The sequence below is a fragment of the Mytilus edulis genome, chromosome 2 (genome assembly GCF_963676685.1).
Source record: "Mytilus edulis chromosome 2, xbMytEdul2.2, whole genome shotgun sequence".
Taxonomy (NCBI): Eukaryota; Metazoa; Mollusca; class Bivalvia; order Mytilida; family Mytilidae; genus Mytilus; species Mytilus edulis.
Window position 1 is genome coordinate 64,880,332 of NC_092345.1, and position 16,025 is coordinate 64,896,356.

At 31.9% G+C, this 16,025-nt stretch overlaps 1 protein-coding gene across 7 annotated transcripts in view; it reads left to right on the forward strand.

Annotated features, from left to right (window-relative positions):
- LOC139512697 (uncharacterized) overlaps window positions 1-16,025 on the forward strand; it is a 45,248-nt gene that overhangs the window by 10,656 nt on the left and 18,567 nt on the right. For 2 of the 7 annotated variants that reach the window (XM_071300554.1, XM_071300556.1), the window contains exon 3: window positions 10,348-10,380. The gene's annotated coding sequence lies outside the window, so the exon portion shown is untranslated. Of the gene's footprint in view, window positions 1-1,552; window positions 1,755-2,791; window positions 2,878-5,782; window positions 5,884-7,040; window positions 7,234-10,347; window positions 10,381-15,281; window positions 15,792-16,025 lie in introns of those variants that run through there. The other 5 variants (XM_071300551.1, XM_071300553.1, XM_071300557.1 and 2 more) reach the window with 5 other exon arrangements.

Sequence of the window (16,025 nt, forward strand, 5' to 3'; positions counted from 1 at the left end):
GGCTGCCCAGTCTTATAAGCGCTCTATAATACACACAATTTTCCAACTCATGGTGAAATTTATGTTAAACCTTTATATCAGCAATTTTTTGAACTTCCTAAAAAATCAGTGCTGAACACTATTTTCATTTAAGAAGTTACGCCCCTTAGAATGTGTTGAAATGATCTTGAAGATGTAATTTAATTAACCTTGAACTTTGAATTCAAGGTTGAAATATTGCTGATGGAAAAGCCTGTCCAGTCCAAAACCTTATCTTTTTGATGAAGAAGTGTGATATTTTACATGTGGGTTTGTTACATATCACAATGATCTTGTACTAAGGCCTCAAGGTTGTTTTTACAAGTAACCTTGTCTGGTCCAGAGTTTTTTTCTTTCTTTTGACATAGACTTTTCCTATAGGATACTGACATATGACCAGGTTTTATTACAACTGATAAGTATTCGTACTGCCTTAATACAGTCATGTCTACTTAAAATTAAACTCGAAGGAGAGACATGTTTTTGTTCCCTTAACCACTGCTAGTTGCATTTCAAAATCTATCTTCACACAGAAATCATTATAAAAGTTTTACATTTTACATTTGAAAATGTATTTTCTGACAGAACGCTTTAATTTTTGTAACATGTAATCGATATCATCCATTATGTTTGGTTCATTAAAACATGCATTTAAACAGTTATTAAGAGTAACCAGTTACATTGATGGATTGTTATAGTGTATTGGTGGAAGCCTGCTACTGAGAAATGTAATTTGTTTTACAGTAATTTAAGATGTCACTTGTTATGTTATATTTTAAAATTTGGTTTAGTGGTAGATTTTGGATTGGTTTATCTTTGATACTTTATTTTTCTGCCAGCCTACAATAATATTGAGGCATATAAATAAGTTTCGTGTCCCTACTTTAGTTTGCCTCAACCAAATATTATGAAATACAATGCTTCTTTACCATTTAGCACAGATCTATAGGTTGAATTTTGGTGGCATCACTTTTGCTGTTTTTCACTTTTTGTCCCTTTATAAATGAAAAAATTGCTAAATTTGCCATTTCCACACTCTGACTTTAGTTGTTGTTGTGGGACTTAAACACAATGTGTATTACCACCAAACCCTGATTAAGTTTAAATGGAGGTAATGTCATTTTCACCATTCTTGAGTTATGTCCCTTTGTAAATTTTGCAGAAATTGAAACATTTGACATATATTTACAAGCAGGGCTTCTGTGTCCCATGGACAAATTCTTCATAAATTTAAATTGAAATCAATATTTATTAGATTATGAATATTTTGCAATACCTTGATCTATAAAGAATTAAATTTATGCCTGGCAGCTGCATTTCTCTTAAATATTTTACAAAAGTGAATTTTAATAATTCCTTTTATGAGTTATGACTCACAGTGGTTGCTCCATCCTTTAATAGTTAATTAATGATAATTCGATGGAATAAACAATTTGATCACCTGTACAAATGGAAGTCTGAATTGTAACAGGTAATGATGACACAAAGGTGTGATCAACACAATGAAAAATGAAAAATTATCGTTAAGTCATCCAGTGTCAGAAACTCATTTATGATTGTCAAAAGCTAAAATATATGTATGAAATAGATGTTTGTTTCCAGTTTGTGTATAATTTCTCCTTGTTTAGTTTGATGTACTGAATTTGATTATATGGTTATAGGAAATTGATTTTTGTGAGACTTTGTGTGTGTATAGATATTATCTTGTCAGAATAGGTTTCAGGACTGATGTGAAGGTAAGAATTATTTAAATATAAAATAACCTTCCCAGGAGATATTTGTCAAATGTGTTCTCAATGACGATGGGTATAATTTTGCTTTTTCTTCACAAAAAAGTGCTTTCCAATGAAGAAGTTGTTTGATATTGTCATTTCGTAAACAGGGTAATAAAAAATATGGCTTCTGTGTTTTCCTCTTTTTGATGAAAGCACTGTCACACTTATTGATAATTTTGTAACTTACACTTAGAATGAATTGAGGGAAGAGAAATTGAGAGTTGTTTCTGTCAATTGTTGCTAATGACAAGAAACTGCTCCCAATTCAAGCTGTCTTTATGTATCAACTGTTAATTTTATTGACAAGCCTAGAGGAGAATGAGATGACCCATAGAGATCATCTGGTTTCAGAGGGGGATTTAGAGGGGTTTTTTTTAGGGGACCCAGGCCTGTCTTTTGTGGGAAAAATTTGTTGATTAAATAGGGAATCACTGAAGCATGACTGGAATGGGTTCCTTCTTAGGCAGTCATTGGGCCCCCTTAAGAAGATTTCTGGATCCGCCACTGGGTCCCATCCCCTCAGTCATGGTCTATTCTTAGGGTCTATTAACTTTGAAACTTTTGCATTGTTTATTACATATTAAAGTTTGTGATTTGCGTCTTGAATAATGAGAAGTCAATGTTGAATTAGTCTAAGGTATTAGTATTTACATATCTCATTTCCACAGAGTTTATCTATGACTTTAAATGGTTAACATAGGAAAAGTGTTAAAAGTATTCAACATTTCTATTCAATCATCAAAATTAAATACAGAGGCGACACATATTTCTGTGTCAGCAGTATATCTTCTTGAGTGCTTTAGCATGATGGTTATCTCATAATGAGGCTCATGGGAGTCTCTGTATTACTACATGCACTGAGTTGCACTTGCAATCTAATTCACATACAGCATGACTAAGTGGGTTTGGTTGCCTTATTTCAAGCTGTTGTTTATTGTCATCATTAAAAAGGTAAACATATTACATTTGTATTAAAATTATGTAAGTTTTATTTACATTTGCTTAAATGTGGTTGAATGTACTGTTAAATTTGAGGATTGCCTTAATTCCTCTTCTCATTATTTGAAGACAAGTTAGATAAAAGGTAGGATATCATAAATCACCTTATACTAAGTTGAAGAATTATGTTTGAATCTTTTTAAAATCTAATCTTTTTAGGAATTTATGCCAGGCCATCATAATGTTCCATTGAAATACTTTACTTTACTAGTATCTTATGGCCTATTATGGTATAATTTTCTAGAACAGCTATATACCAGTACATGTAGTTACTTCTGCATCATCTGTGTAGAGAGCATGGGCGGATCTAGGGGGGGCAAGCCCCCCCTTTCATGGGAAAAATTTGGTTGATTATATAGGGAATCACTGATGCATGACTGAAGTGGGCCCCCCTTAGGTCAGTCAGCAGGCCCCCCTCTTTAGGAAAAGTTCTGGTTCCGCCACTGGAGAGGATACAGAAATCAAGGACAGAGACAGCAACCATAAGATAACAAAAGACACCTTGAACTTTGTAAAACGAAAATACTATTAACTCCCTTTGGTTATTCTCATATTCCCTTATAAGATTAAGTACAGTTCTTTGTCTTTCTCTGATGGTCTAAACCTGTCTATCACTATATTCCTTTGTCTATTAGACATCTTTACAATACTTTGAAGGATGACACCAGTGTACCTTTACAGCACTTTGCCTTTGTCTGAAGGATTATATAAGTGTACCAGTTCCTTATTTTACCTTCCTCTGAAGCCCAACAATACATTACTAAGATATCCAGAATATAAGTGCAGCACTTGAGCCTTTTTAGCTTACCTTTCCTAAAAGGAAATGTGAGCTTTTGCCATCACTTGGCGTCCGTCGTCGTCATCGTCCATCGTCGTCGTCCGTCGTTGTCGTCGTCGTAAACTATTTCAAAGATCTTCTCCTCTGAAACTACTGAACCAATTCAAACCAAACTTCATCTGATTGATTCCTAGGGTATCTAGAATAAAGTTTGTGTTTTAATTCCCATTTCATCAAAAAACATGGCCGCCATGGCTAAAAATAGAACATAGGGTTAAATTGCAGTTTTTGGCTCAAACTCAAAAACTCAAAAACCAAAGCATTTAGAGCAAATTTGACATGGGGTAAAATTGTTTATCAGGTCAAGATCTATCTGCCCTGAAATTTTCAGATGAATAGGACAACCCGTTGTTGGGTTGCTGCCCCTAAAATGGTAATTTTAAGGAAATTTTACTGTTTTTGGTTATTATCTTGAATATTATTATAGATAGAGATAAACTGTAAACAGCAATAATGTTCAGCAAGGTAAGATTTACAAATAAGTCAACATGACCGAAATGGTCAATTGACCCCTATAGGAGTTATTATCCTTTATAGTCAATTTTTAAGCATTTTTCGTAAATCTTAGTAATCTTTTACAAAAATGTTCTCCTCTGAAACTACTGGGCCAAATTAATCCAAACTTGGCGACAATCATCATTGGGGTATCTACTTTAAAAAATGTGTGGCGTGACCCTGCCAACCAACCAAGATGGCCGCCATGGCTATAAATAGAACATATAGGTAAAATGTAGATTTTGGCTTATAATTCTAAAACCAAAGCATTTAGAGCAAATCTGACAGGAGTAAAAGTGTTTATCAGGTCAAGATGTATCTGCCCTGAAATTTTCAGATGAATCAGACAACTGGTTGTTGGGTTGCTGCCCCTGAATTGGTAATTTTAAGGAAATTTTGCTGTTTTTGGTTATTATCTTGAATATTATTATAGATAAACTGTTAACAGCAATAATGTTCAGCAAAGTTAGATCTACAAATAAGTCAACATGACCGAAATGGTCAGTTGACCCCATTAGGAGTTATTGCCCTTTATAGTCAATTTTTAACCATTTTTCGTAAATCTTAGTAATCTTTTACAAAAATCTTCTCCTCTGAAACTACTGGGCCAAATTAATCCAAACTTGGCCACAATCATCTTTGGGGTATCTAGTTTAAAAAATGTGTCCGGTGACCCAGCCATCCAACCAAGATGGCCGCCATGGCTAAAAATAGAACATAGGGGTAAAATGCAGTTTTTGGCTTATAATTCAAAAACCAAAGCATTTAGAGCAAATCTGACATGGGTAAAATTGTTTATCAGGTCAAAATCTATCTGCCCTGAAATTTTCAGATGAATCGGACAACCCGTTGTTGGGTTGCTGCCCCTAAATTGGTAATTTTAAGGAAATTTTACTGTTTTGGGTTATTATCTTGAATATTATTATAGATAGAGATAAACTTTAAACAGCAATAATGTACAGCAAAGTAAGATTTACAAATAAGTCAACATGACTTAAATGGTCAATTGACCCCCTAAGGAGTTATTGTCCTTTATAGTCAATTTTTAACAATTTTTATAAAATTTGTAAATTTTTACTAACATTTTCCACTGAAACTACTGGGCCAAGTTCATTATAGATAGAGATAACTGTAAGCAGCAAGAATGTTCAGTAAAGTAAGACGTACAAACACATCACCATCACCAAAACACAATTTTGTCATGAATCCATCTGCTTCCTTTGTTTAATATTCACATAGACCAAGGTGAGCGACACAGGCTCTTTAGAGCCTCTAGTTTCATGTTGATCTCTGCTTTCACTGAATATCCAAACAGGTTACAGGTATTTTACTTCAACTTCTTTAAAAGGACTGAATCTGAGTGTATGACTACATTTATTTTGGACTTTTTAGCTATTTTGATATCTGCAGTGATGAATACGGAAATATTTGAACTATTTTAGCTATTATTTTCTCAGTCATGCTCTTTCTAATTTTAAACTATTTCATGTTTAGTGTAAATGTATGATATACTTTCATGATTACCCACTTGTAAATTATCCATTGATAGTTTGTCATTGATTTTAGAAGCACTTAATTGTGTGGCTAGCCATTAGAGGAAATAATGTAAATGTGAAATCACATTACACAAATACGGAAACATTGAATGTACTAAAATAGATTATGTTTTACAAATATAAAACAATAATTGAGAAATTATTTTATGGCGGAAAATTGCATTTTATTACACATGATATCCTTGATCACACATGATTATTTGTAAGCAGAAATCAAAAGAGGATTTAGAAAAAATACAGGTCTGTGAAACAGGATACACATAATAAAACATATGTTATTGGTACTCAAGTTAAGCTACATTTTTGTACTTTTAATGTTAATGTAATTACTACTGCATTGAATATAGATCATCATCCATTTTCTTCCAAGTTATTGTAGAGAAAAATATAGGATCTTGCAGTAACTGTTGCTACTTACAAGAATGTTCTTGTAGGTTTTCACCAGTTCACAGAACATTATTTTTTTACCAAACTGGAACCTTTCAAACTACAAACTGTGGGTTTACCTGTTTAAATTCTCTAATGCCAGGGCCTTTTAAGGTATTAGTTTTACTCATTATTGACGACCAGTCATTGACAATATGATAGTTGCTTACATCCATGTCCTTTGGGGTTTTTTTGTGGACAGTTGATCTCATTTCCAATTATACATCCTCTCCTTAATGTTATACAGAGGTAAAGACATAAACATCCTCTCCTTAATGTTATACAGAGGTAAAGACATTACACCCTCTCCTTAATGTTATACAGAGGTAAAGACATAAACATCCTCTCCTTAATGTTATACAGAGGTAAAGACATAAAAATCCTCTCCTTAATGTTATACAGAGGTAACGACATAAACAAAGCAGTACAACTTGATATTACAAAGGCTTTAAGCATGTTAAGCACAATTTGAAAGTCTATACTATGTTGAAATTAGCTTATATTTGTGTCAGTCTGCAATGCATTGCAGACACCTAGAGAGAATTACTCTCAAACCTGTGCTAGTGACTGTCTTATGCATGCAGTAAGGTGTGAGCTTTCACTCTTATGTTTAATGCCTTACTGTGACTTTAGGATAACAAATCAGTTCCTTTTCTCTTGGTTTTCTTTGCTGCATGTATGGATTTTGTATCATGATTTGAGACATCATATCACTTTTTCCATATTTTTTTTAGTTTATTGTATTTTTAAGAAATTTATAACAATCAGGTGGACATGATATTTGTATAAAAACGAGATATCAAAAACATAGTCAAAAGTAAAACATCGGGAAAGGTAATCATGTCATGTTTAATAAATTAAATGACTTAACAATAAAATGTCATGTTTTACCACTTTAATGGATTTTAATTCTCCCATAAATGGTCCGCTACCACTTATCTGACGGACAGGAAACTGAAATCATGTCCGTTCACATCAATAGAGGGTTTGTTTAAAATGGGCGAAAGGAAATAAACTTTTCCATCTCAGATATTTGTCTTTATATTGTGTTAAGTTATCTGTAAATAAAGGTCTAAAAGTTTCAGTGGTTAAGAGAAAGCATCGTTTGGAAATCCATTAATTTGTTGTAAGTACATCATGTTTGGCATGTAATACTGTTTACTTATCAATCATAGCATGTTTGCTTAAAGAAATGACCTGAAAGAATTGAAATGAATTATGTTTTATTTAAAAGAGAGAAAAAATTTAAGTGGAGATTGTGTCCTGATGATCGTTATTAAGGTCAGTGCCTTAGCATATTCTGGAATCAAAGGGGAATCACTTTCATAAACAAATATTTTGTGATATTTATGATTTTTGTTTTTTAAATTGTTGATGGAAAGAAAATTACTAAGATTATCCATATGAATGAAAGGAATGTGGGGAACATCAAACCCAGCAACACAAATAAAAAAGGGTATTATTTTTCATTTTGTAATGAACATTGCATGAATTAGCATAAAATTTCAATGTATAATAGATATTAAGATCTCATTTTCTTTTGATAGCTTGTGGTATTTAATAATCTTGTTGACATAAGTGTAATTAAAAACTTATAGAAAAATGGGTCAATAGATATTGTTTAACTTTCAAAGGCCACACTGATCTGATTTTCAGTTTGTAATTATTATGAATATTGCAGTTATTATCTGATTCATAATTTTTTAGAACCCCCATTTTCATCTGGTCTTAAAAAATGGTGCACTTCAGTAAGTGTTTTCAATTGTGATTAGAAATAAATTGGATTAACAGAGTTTAGTTTTTTTTTTGTGCAGAGTTGGAGAAATTTTCATTTTTACCATTTATAGAAATTTGCCCTGATTTTCTTACAGCTTTATTCAATTAATGAATTCAAAAATGCAATCCGGTGTCCTGAGGATTTTTTAAGTGACCTCATGAACTAGCTAGGTATATTCTACTGTGGAACCACCAAAAGTCAAATTGACTAATAATTTCCTGAGATAGTTTTAGATGGCTTAATTTAAAATATCAATTATCTAACCTGATTTTATCTGACTTCTGTCGAAGTGAAAAAATGTTAAGTTGAAATATTTACACTTTGAATTTATCTGATAAAGATTAGATTACTTTATTGCCCTATCTGTAATATTAAAAAGGTAGTGCAGAAATGGAACATATGTGCAAATCATAACAGCTTCTGCTCAGTAAATCCTACTTCAAGACAGGTGCGTTTTGGGAAACCTTGCACTGTGGGTAGTTATCAAAATGTATTGTGTACTATCAGTAGACTTGGCATGGATATTTCTTTTTAAAGTGTAACAAAACCAAGAAAGTTCAAAATGTCAGTATAAAGATTAAGATTTTTATTTGGATTGATAGAAAATTTGCCAAGCTAGAACTAGCAGGTAAGAACATCCCTATATACATGTGCCAGCAATGTGTCAGCTTGGCTTTGTTTCTTATGAATAATCTGATAATTAATCCATGTATATGTTAGATAGGTATAGTAATGAAATACCACAGAGTGTTTACCACTCCTCAATAACTTCCAAATTTTAGCTGTAACATCTTATGATCAAGTAGACACAAGTTAGTTATAAGCTGAGTAAGACAAAAATTCTGTAAAAATTTAAATTAACATAAAAAGTGCATAATTTTCTCTGAAATACACCTCTGTATTCTTTTGATTATAAGATAGTTATATATTTTCATATTTGAAGTTTTTAAGTCATAAGTGATCTAAAGTACCTGCCGAGGGGGCACATCATTTTGCAATCAGTTGATTAGCATCTAATTATTTGGGGAAATTGTGGACCTTGAACATAGGAGATTGTACCAAGGTTTCTGTTTCCACACTTTTTCTGTAATGTCTGAATTAATAATTGTTGTTTTACCATGCAGTATGTATTCTGTATATAATCATTTTATGAAATATGAATTTTGTACCATTACAACAATTTTTTTAGAAGTTTTGACCTTAGTGGCTATAGAAATCTGTAGTATAAATTTACGTTATTTAAAAAATTAGCAAACATGATTTGACACAAATTATAACAACATTGGTGAGTCCTCCTTTTATCTGTTATATATAGATCAGGTGATAAGATATATTTTGTAAAGTCATATCATAAGATGTTACAGTTAAAATGTGAGTTTTGTTCTATTTGAGCAATTGTAATGAAGTTCAATGGTCCTGAGACCTTTTTTTTAAATATCTGTTTTCTATACTTAAATCCATAATTATTGAATCCATTGAATAGAAATATTACCCTTGTCTGTCGTAAATGTTCTCTAACTTTAGTTGTTTCAACCACATGTTATGAAACTTATACACAACGACTATTACCACAAAACACAGATCGAATTTGAGAGGCATCATTTATACTGTTCTAGAGTTATGCCCCTTTATATTGTTATATGCAAGAAGGGGCATCATCTATGTCGCATGGACACATTCTCCATTCATTTGACTAAATTTTGTATTCCTCATTATCATATATAAATAAAAATTGTCACATTTATTGAAAAATATCAGAAAAAAAGAGTTTATTGGTCCAGTATATAGATATGGCCTGAAAAGATATTTATTTAGCTGTTTGAGCAATATCAAATATCTGCAGGTGCTGAAAAAACATTGTACATGGATTACATCAGAAAACATTATGTAACCTATAATATAAACTTTATTCCTCTAGAATACTTCTATTACCATACTAAGATCATTCTGGTTTTTTTTCTGCAATATAGCAGTTTATGAACCTGGGAGGATTTGTCATACATATTGACATACCAACTGTATCGAGCATATTAAGGAACCATAGTTGGTCTATTAAGTCCATGTTTCTATCGTTTTATTTTATAAAGTTGATTTTAAACATTTACTTTCTAATTGTTAAGATCTTAATCAATGCTTTTAAACAAATATTTTCTTGTAGCCTTACGTACACCTTGACACCTATGGCATGTTTAAACATTATATATATACCTGTATATTACCTGTGCAAAAACTACAAAGAGAAAATGTAACTTTTAAAAAGACTGCCTTAAGAAATTAACATTTAGAATTGTACATTTCTTGTGTCATTAGGAGGAAGTGAAATAAACATGACAACTTGTTTTCTACAGTTTTGTGGAAGTGTGTAGATTTTAAAATGTAGTTTTTTGTGGATTTTTATGTTTTTTCACAGCTTTTTTTGGATGACTTATGTAGTTTTATCTTAACATATTGTGATATTTTCAGACATTTCGGATTTAAAAAAGAATTGCTGAAGAGGTATTTAAATTAGAATATTAGTTTTTAGCTTTGAAAGACTTGCACTGTCAATGATAAGAACACATATTAAAAAGAACCTTTAAAAAAAAAAGACTAGACAAAACAGAAGTTTAAATGCTATATGAAATCTCCAAAAAAGGAAAGAAATAATCTAGAATAAAAGTCCTTATAAGAGATTATGATACAAATAAACATTGTAGACGTCTCATAACAACTGATTTCTGAGAGATACAAGCTCATATCAAAATTTTGTTTACCATAGGCGGATCCAGGGGGGGGGGCCTGGGGGGCCCGGGCCCCCCCTTTCATGGGAAAAATTTGGTTGATTATATAGGGAATCATTGAAGTATGACTGGAGCGGGCCCCCCCTTAGGAAAAGTTCTGGATCCGCCACTGTTTACAATACATATTTTGCAAGCCTTATTTACAGCTTTCGGTTTCTTTTTTTTTTTTAAATGTAGATACTTTGTACCTTTAAAAGAAATTAAAAAATATTCAATGTAATAAAACATTCGCTACAAATCTGAGCTTAATTAGTGTACAGAAGTTTAAATGATCTTGTGCACTTCACAACAAAGCTTATTTAAATTATTGTGCACCACAAGCATTTATTTTGGTAAAAACAATCCCCTAATTGAAAGTATTCCAATTTTAAACAATACCTTGTTTATACAACATATTTTTAAAGAAGTATAAACTACAGATTGTACTAAAGATATCAATATTGAATACATACAGACTTTTACCAAATTTCAATAGTTTGAGTTTTCAACGTTAATATACTATTAAGTAAATGTAAGAATGTTTGCCCAGAATAGAATTAGATTAGCCCATTCTCATATATTGTGAATGATTCAGAGCATGTACATGTATTATCTTAATCATGTTACAAGTCAGGAATCAACGATCACGATACATACCTGTCAACCTCTGAAAATGAAAAGTCAGGTCATGACCTGCATTGAGAAAAAAAATCTCAGGTCATAACGCGTACGACATTTTGCGGGCTCAATTGAAGAACAAAAATATGTTTACATATAATTTATATAGTCAATATGTATATGAAACAGTTAGAACATGTATACAAGTTTATTTCAGACTATTGTTATATTCCATAGTAGCAGACTTGGCATTCTTTAAAAGAACTGCACTTGGTTTCAGTTCATAGCAATGCAAATGTGTATTCATTTTACAAGAAAGAAGAGCACACAGTGTATCCTTATTAAGATCAGCTCTAAACTCTGTAGCTATTTTCTTTACTAAAGAAAATGCCCTCTCATTGTCTGCATTGCTGTTTGGCAAAACCAGTAATGTTTTAGCAAGTTTTGACAAAACAAAAAATCTTGGCTTGTTAAGAAAAATGTCATGCAACTTGGACATTTCTCCCCAAAATGTACCAATGTCAGTTTCAGGGGAAGTGCAAAGTGGAAGTTCATCTAATTGGGTCAACTGATAGTCACTGAACTCATCTTGTAGCTGTGTTGTCTCTTCATCATTCGTTACGTAGCTCAGGTAAACAGTCCTACATTTTGACTTTTGGTTACATTGAAAAAGACCGATAAAACCGAAGGTCGTATTACTTCTAAATACCGGAAACAATTCCGGTCAGAAATCCGGGTGAAACGGGTAATGTTAGAAATTCCCGGGACCCGCCGGGTAAAGAAAAACTCCCGGGTGAGAGGTGAAAATAACGGGTGTCACCCGCAAAAAACGGGTGAGTTGACAGGTATGACGATAAAGTCGACACATAGACTTGACCACCTTCCAAAAAAGAAGTTGTGTAAATATGCAAATGATGCATGATTCATTCTTTCCTTGTGAAATGGCTACTAGCCCTTACTCCGTTTACTCATTTTAAAGTCTTGTGCTTGTGCCTTCAGTTATTTAGATGGGGTGTTAGGTAAGACCAGGTCAAACCAAACCCCCCTTTGGTTTGGAGTGACATGTCTTCCTGCGGCATGTGATTTTGTGAGCTAGCATGTTAAAGATCTGTTTCACTATGTCATTTAAGTACAAACCTTGTTTCATATTCATATCACTGTATAATAAGTAGATGTGGTATGATTGCCAATTAGACAACTCTCCACCAGAGAACAAATGACATAGAAGTAACCACGTTATTGTGGTGAATATGATTTTAAGTTCGCTCACACAATTTTAAACTTGCATCCATGCATCAAATATTTTATGTTTTATATTCAAGTTATCTTTCCCCCTTTGGAATCTTCTATAGGTATTTTCTATTAACCTAAGAGAAACATGTAATTAATTTACCGTGATCTAATTGACGATAACTAACAAGATAGCTTGAGAACATAACAGAAGTACATGATAGTCTTTGATTTGACTGAAGTAATTACGTCATTATCTGCCAGGTACATGCAGGTAGTTAATTAATATAAACATATCATTGTAAGTAATTAGTCTCGTAAAAATAGTAATTACTCATTAACTAGACCTGTTGTCTTTCCTCTTTCACTTAGGATAACAAACTTTTTCGATGAGTTTTGTGTTTTCTGGGAAATAAGGAAAAATTTAAACTACAGTTTCTTCGAAGGTAAGAAGGATTTAAAAAAAGTGTTCTTTCATTTTCCTGTACAGAGATAATCATTGCTAAATGGGTCGCTGAAACATGTAGTGATTAGGACATAAACATTCTTAGCAGTGGTTGTCTTTGTTGCTATGTTACATATTTGTTTTTCATTCATTGTTTTGTACATAAATTAGGCCGTTAGTTTTCTCCTTTGAATTGTTTTAAATTTGTCATTTTGGCTGAATATGTGGTATGGGTTTTACTCATTGTTGAAGGCCATATATGGTGACCTTTAGTTGTTAATTTCGGTGTCATTTGGTCTCTTTTGAAGAGTTGTATCATTGGCAATCATACCACATCTTTTTTTTTATATTAACGTGCATATTCATATATGTGATGATTGAATATTCAGACTGCTGTAAATAAGTTATTGCATAAGTGGTGAACTATTAATTTTAAGGGTTAAGGACACAAATTGTTAATCGTTGAAAGCAAAGCTCCTGCTAAATAAGGAAGATAAAGACACTACCCCCCCCCCCACCCCCAACCCCACCTGTAGAAATCAAATAGTAGCTCCCTAATTAGGAAGTAATTGTCCTTTCATTATGATAGTTTGTAATATGTATCTAATCAATTTTCTCAGAAATTTGAATTGCTGACATTTAAATACATATTTATATACAGCATTTGGGAATATGAAATTCATATTTGATATCCCATTAATGGTTTTGAACTTCTATTGACCAAGAATTAACCAAGCATGATTGATTGTATTGAAAAAACAATAAACTGTAACATTTCGACAATTAACTGTCAAGTAAAGGTTCTTCACCTTTATAATTGTTTTGTTGTTTTCCAATTTTGGATATTTTACTACAAATGTTATATTTCTGAAAGCTTTTGTTGTGGATTATATTTATTCTCAATGTAAAAAAAAAAACCCTGTAAAAAGTTAAAAATTAGCTGCAGCAGAATACATCTGCAGATGCTAGTTCAAATAGTCTGACTCTTGGCTGAGACTAGGTACTTAAAAACACTTTTTTACACTCCTGAAAATTTATAAAGATAACAAACTTTAAAAAGCAAGACTTTGGTGTAAGTATTGGTAGCTACTGTGAATAACAAAGTTAGTAGTCGTTAGTTAGTAGTAATATAAACTTGTATTCAAATTTTCTGCCATTACTCACACAAGTTCAGGCAATATTCTGCATTAAACTACCATTAAAACAATTTCCATCAAATTTTCTAAGTGATTATTGCATGACATCAGAAGGTTATTTGGAGTTGGATCTAGAATCATTTGGAGCAAATTGAGCTAAATACTAAAATATGGAAATACTTCTGCAGTTACATTAATGCCAAACTGACTTTAGAGCTTAACATGCAGCTCACATGGAGAGTAATTTCTATTGTTTAAGTTTGTCATCAGTACTTAAGTTCTAAGAAGCTGCATGACCAATGTAATATAAAGAACAACAAGGAAAGTGTTATTTCTTTGCTTTTTGGTGTTTTGATAAACCTGTAGTGATTTTGTGTCATGGATTGAAACACCATATCCTTTCTATTCTATTCTATGATGTATTATTCCCATACTGTAATACATCTGGAGCAAAAAGCTTTTTATCTGATCACCCTAAGTCTGTACATAATATTGATTAATTATATAAAATAGTTAGGGAGAAAAACCATTTACATCACCATTAACTGTTATCTTCAGGAATCAATGGATAAGACATAAATTTTAAGTTAATTTGAAGTTTATGGTAAGCACCAAGCACCAAATAATTAAGAAAAACCCACCATATTTGGTATCGTATTTCTGTTTCATATATCTGTGCATAGTTGTCTCTGGTTAAATCTAGTTAGTTTGGTTTTGGAACTTAGCCATATATGATTTAAACTAATTTCAATTAAAGACTTAATTTAATTCTGAACTTTGTTTAGTAATTTTTAAATTACAATATTTAGTATTTTAATTCTGATCATTTAAATTCTTCATAAGATCTATAAGAGTCAGTTATGCTAAGAATGTTTTGATTCAGACTATAATTATGTTTATATAAACAAGTACCTATTAAGTTTAAACTTAAAGCACCAATGAAATACCATAAGTTAGATATGTCAAAACACTAAAGCAGATTGGGTGTACTGGAGCTCATTATTAGATAGGTCAGGATGAAGGTCAACAACAAAAATATCACTCCTTTGATATTTTAGCTATCTCCAGGAAATTGGTAAGATTTATGTCTGGTGTACATATATGACTCATTTCCTTTATATTTTTGAAGAGATTTAAGGAATAGGGTACCGAAAAGGTAATACTTTGTAGGAAGCTGGTTGAACTCGTTTTATACTGTATCGATTTCAGGACTAATATGGACATTACTATGGATAAATGACTAAATAAATTGTATCCTAAAGAAGTGTAGGATAGCTTGAATGAAAGGAGATGTGGTAAAAAGTAAATCACAACAATACTGAACTCCAAAGAAAATTCAAAAAGGAAAGTCCCTAATCAAAGTCAAAAGCTCAAACACATCAAAGGAATGGATAACAACTGTCATATTCCTGAGTTGGTACAGACATTTTTTTGTGTAGAAAATGGTGGATTGAACCTGATTTTTATAGCTAGCTAAATGTACATGATACAGCAACCCAAACAAAAAAAGTAATTTCCTAAAAGATAGGATTGTATATAAACTGCATGGTTTTCTTTTTAATCAGCAAGGATTACATAGAAAATGTGCAAGTGCAGATATGCAGTTGTAACAAAACAATTAATGTGTGCATTTATTGTTACAGTTGTCAATCAGCAAATGAAAATACATGTACAAACTTCATTAAGGCAAATCAACAGGGAAAGCGGCATAGAAATAGGGTAATCACAATTTCAAAATGCAAGTTTAATCAATATGAAACTAACACTGATGTATTTTTAGCAATAATAAAAACCACATTGCAAGATTTTTTTAATTCAAGAGTCTGAACCACAGCTGCTTGCATCAAGTTTAATGTAACATATTACATGTGTATTAAATGAATATGCTAAAATTTGACAGAATTTTTATTCTGTTAAATTTGTTTGGTTTGATTTTTAACAAAATATTAGCTC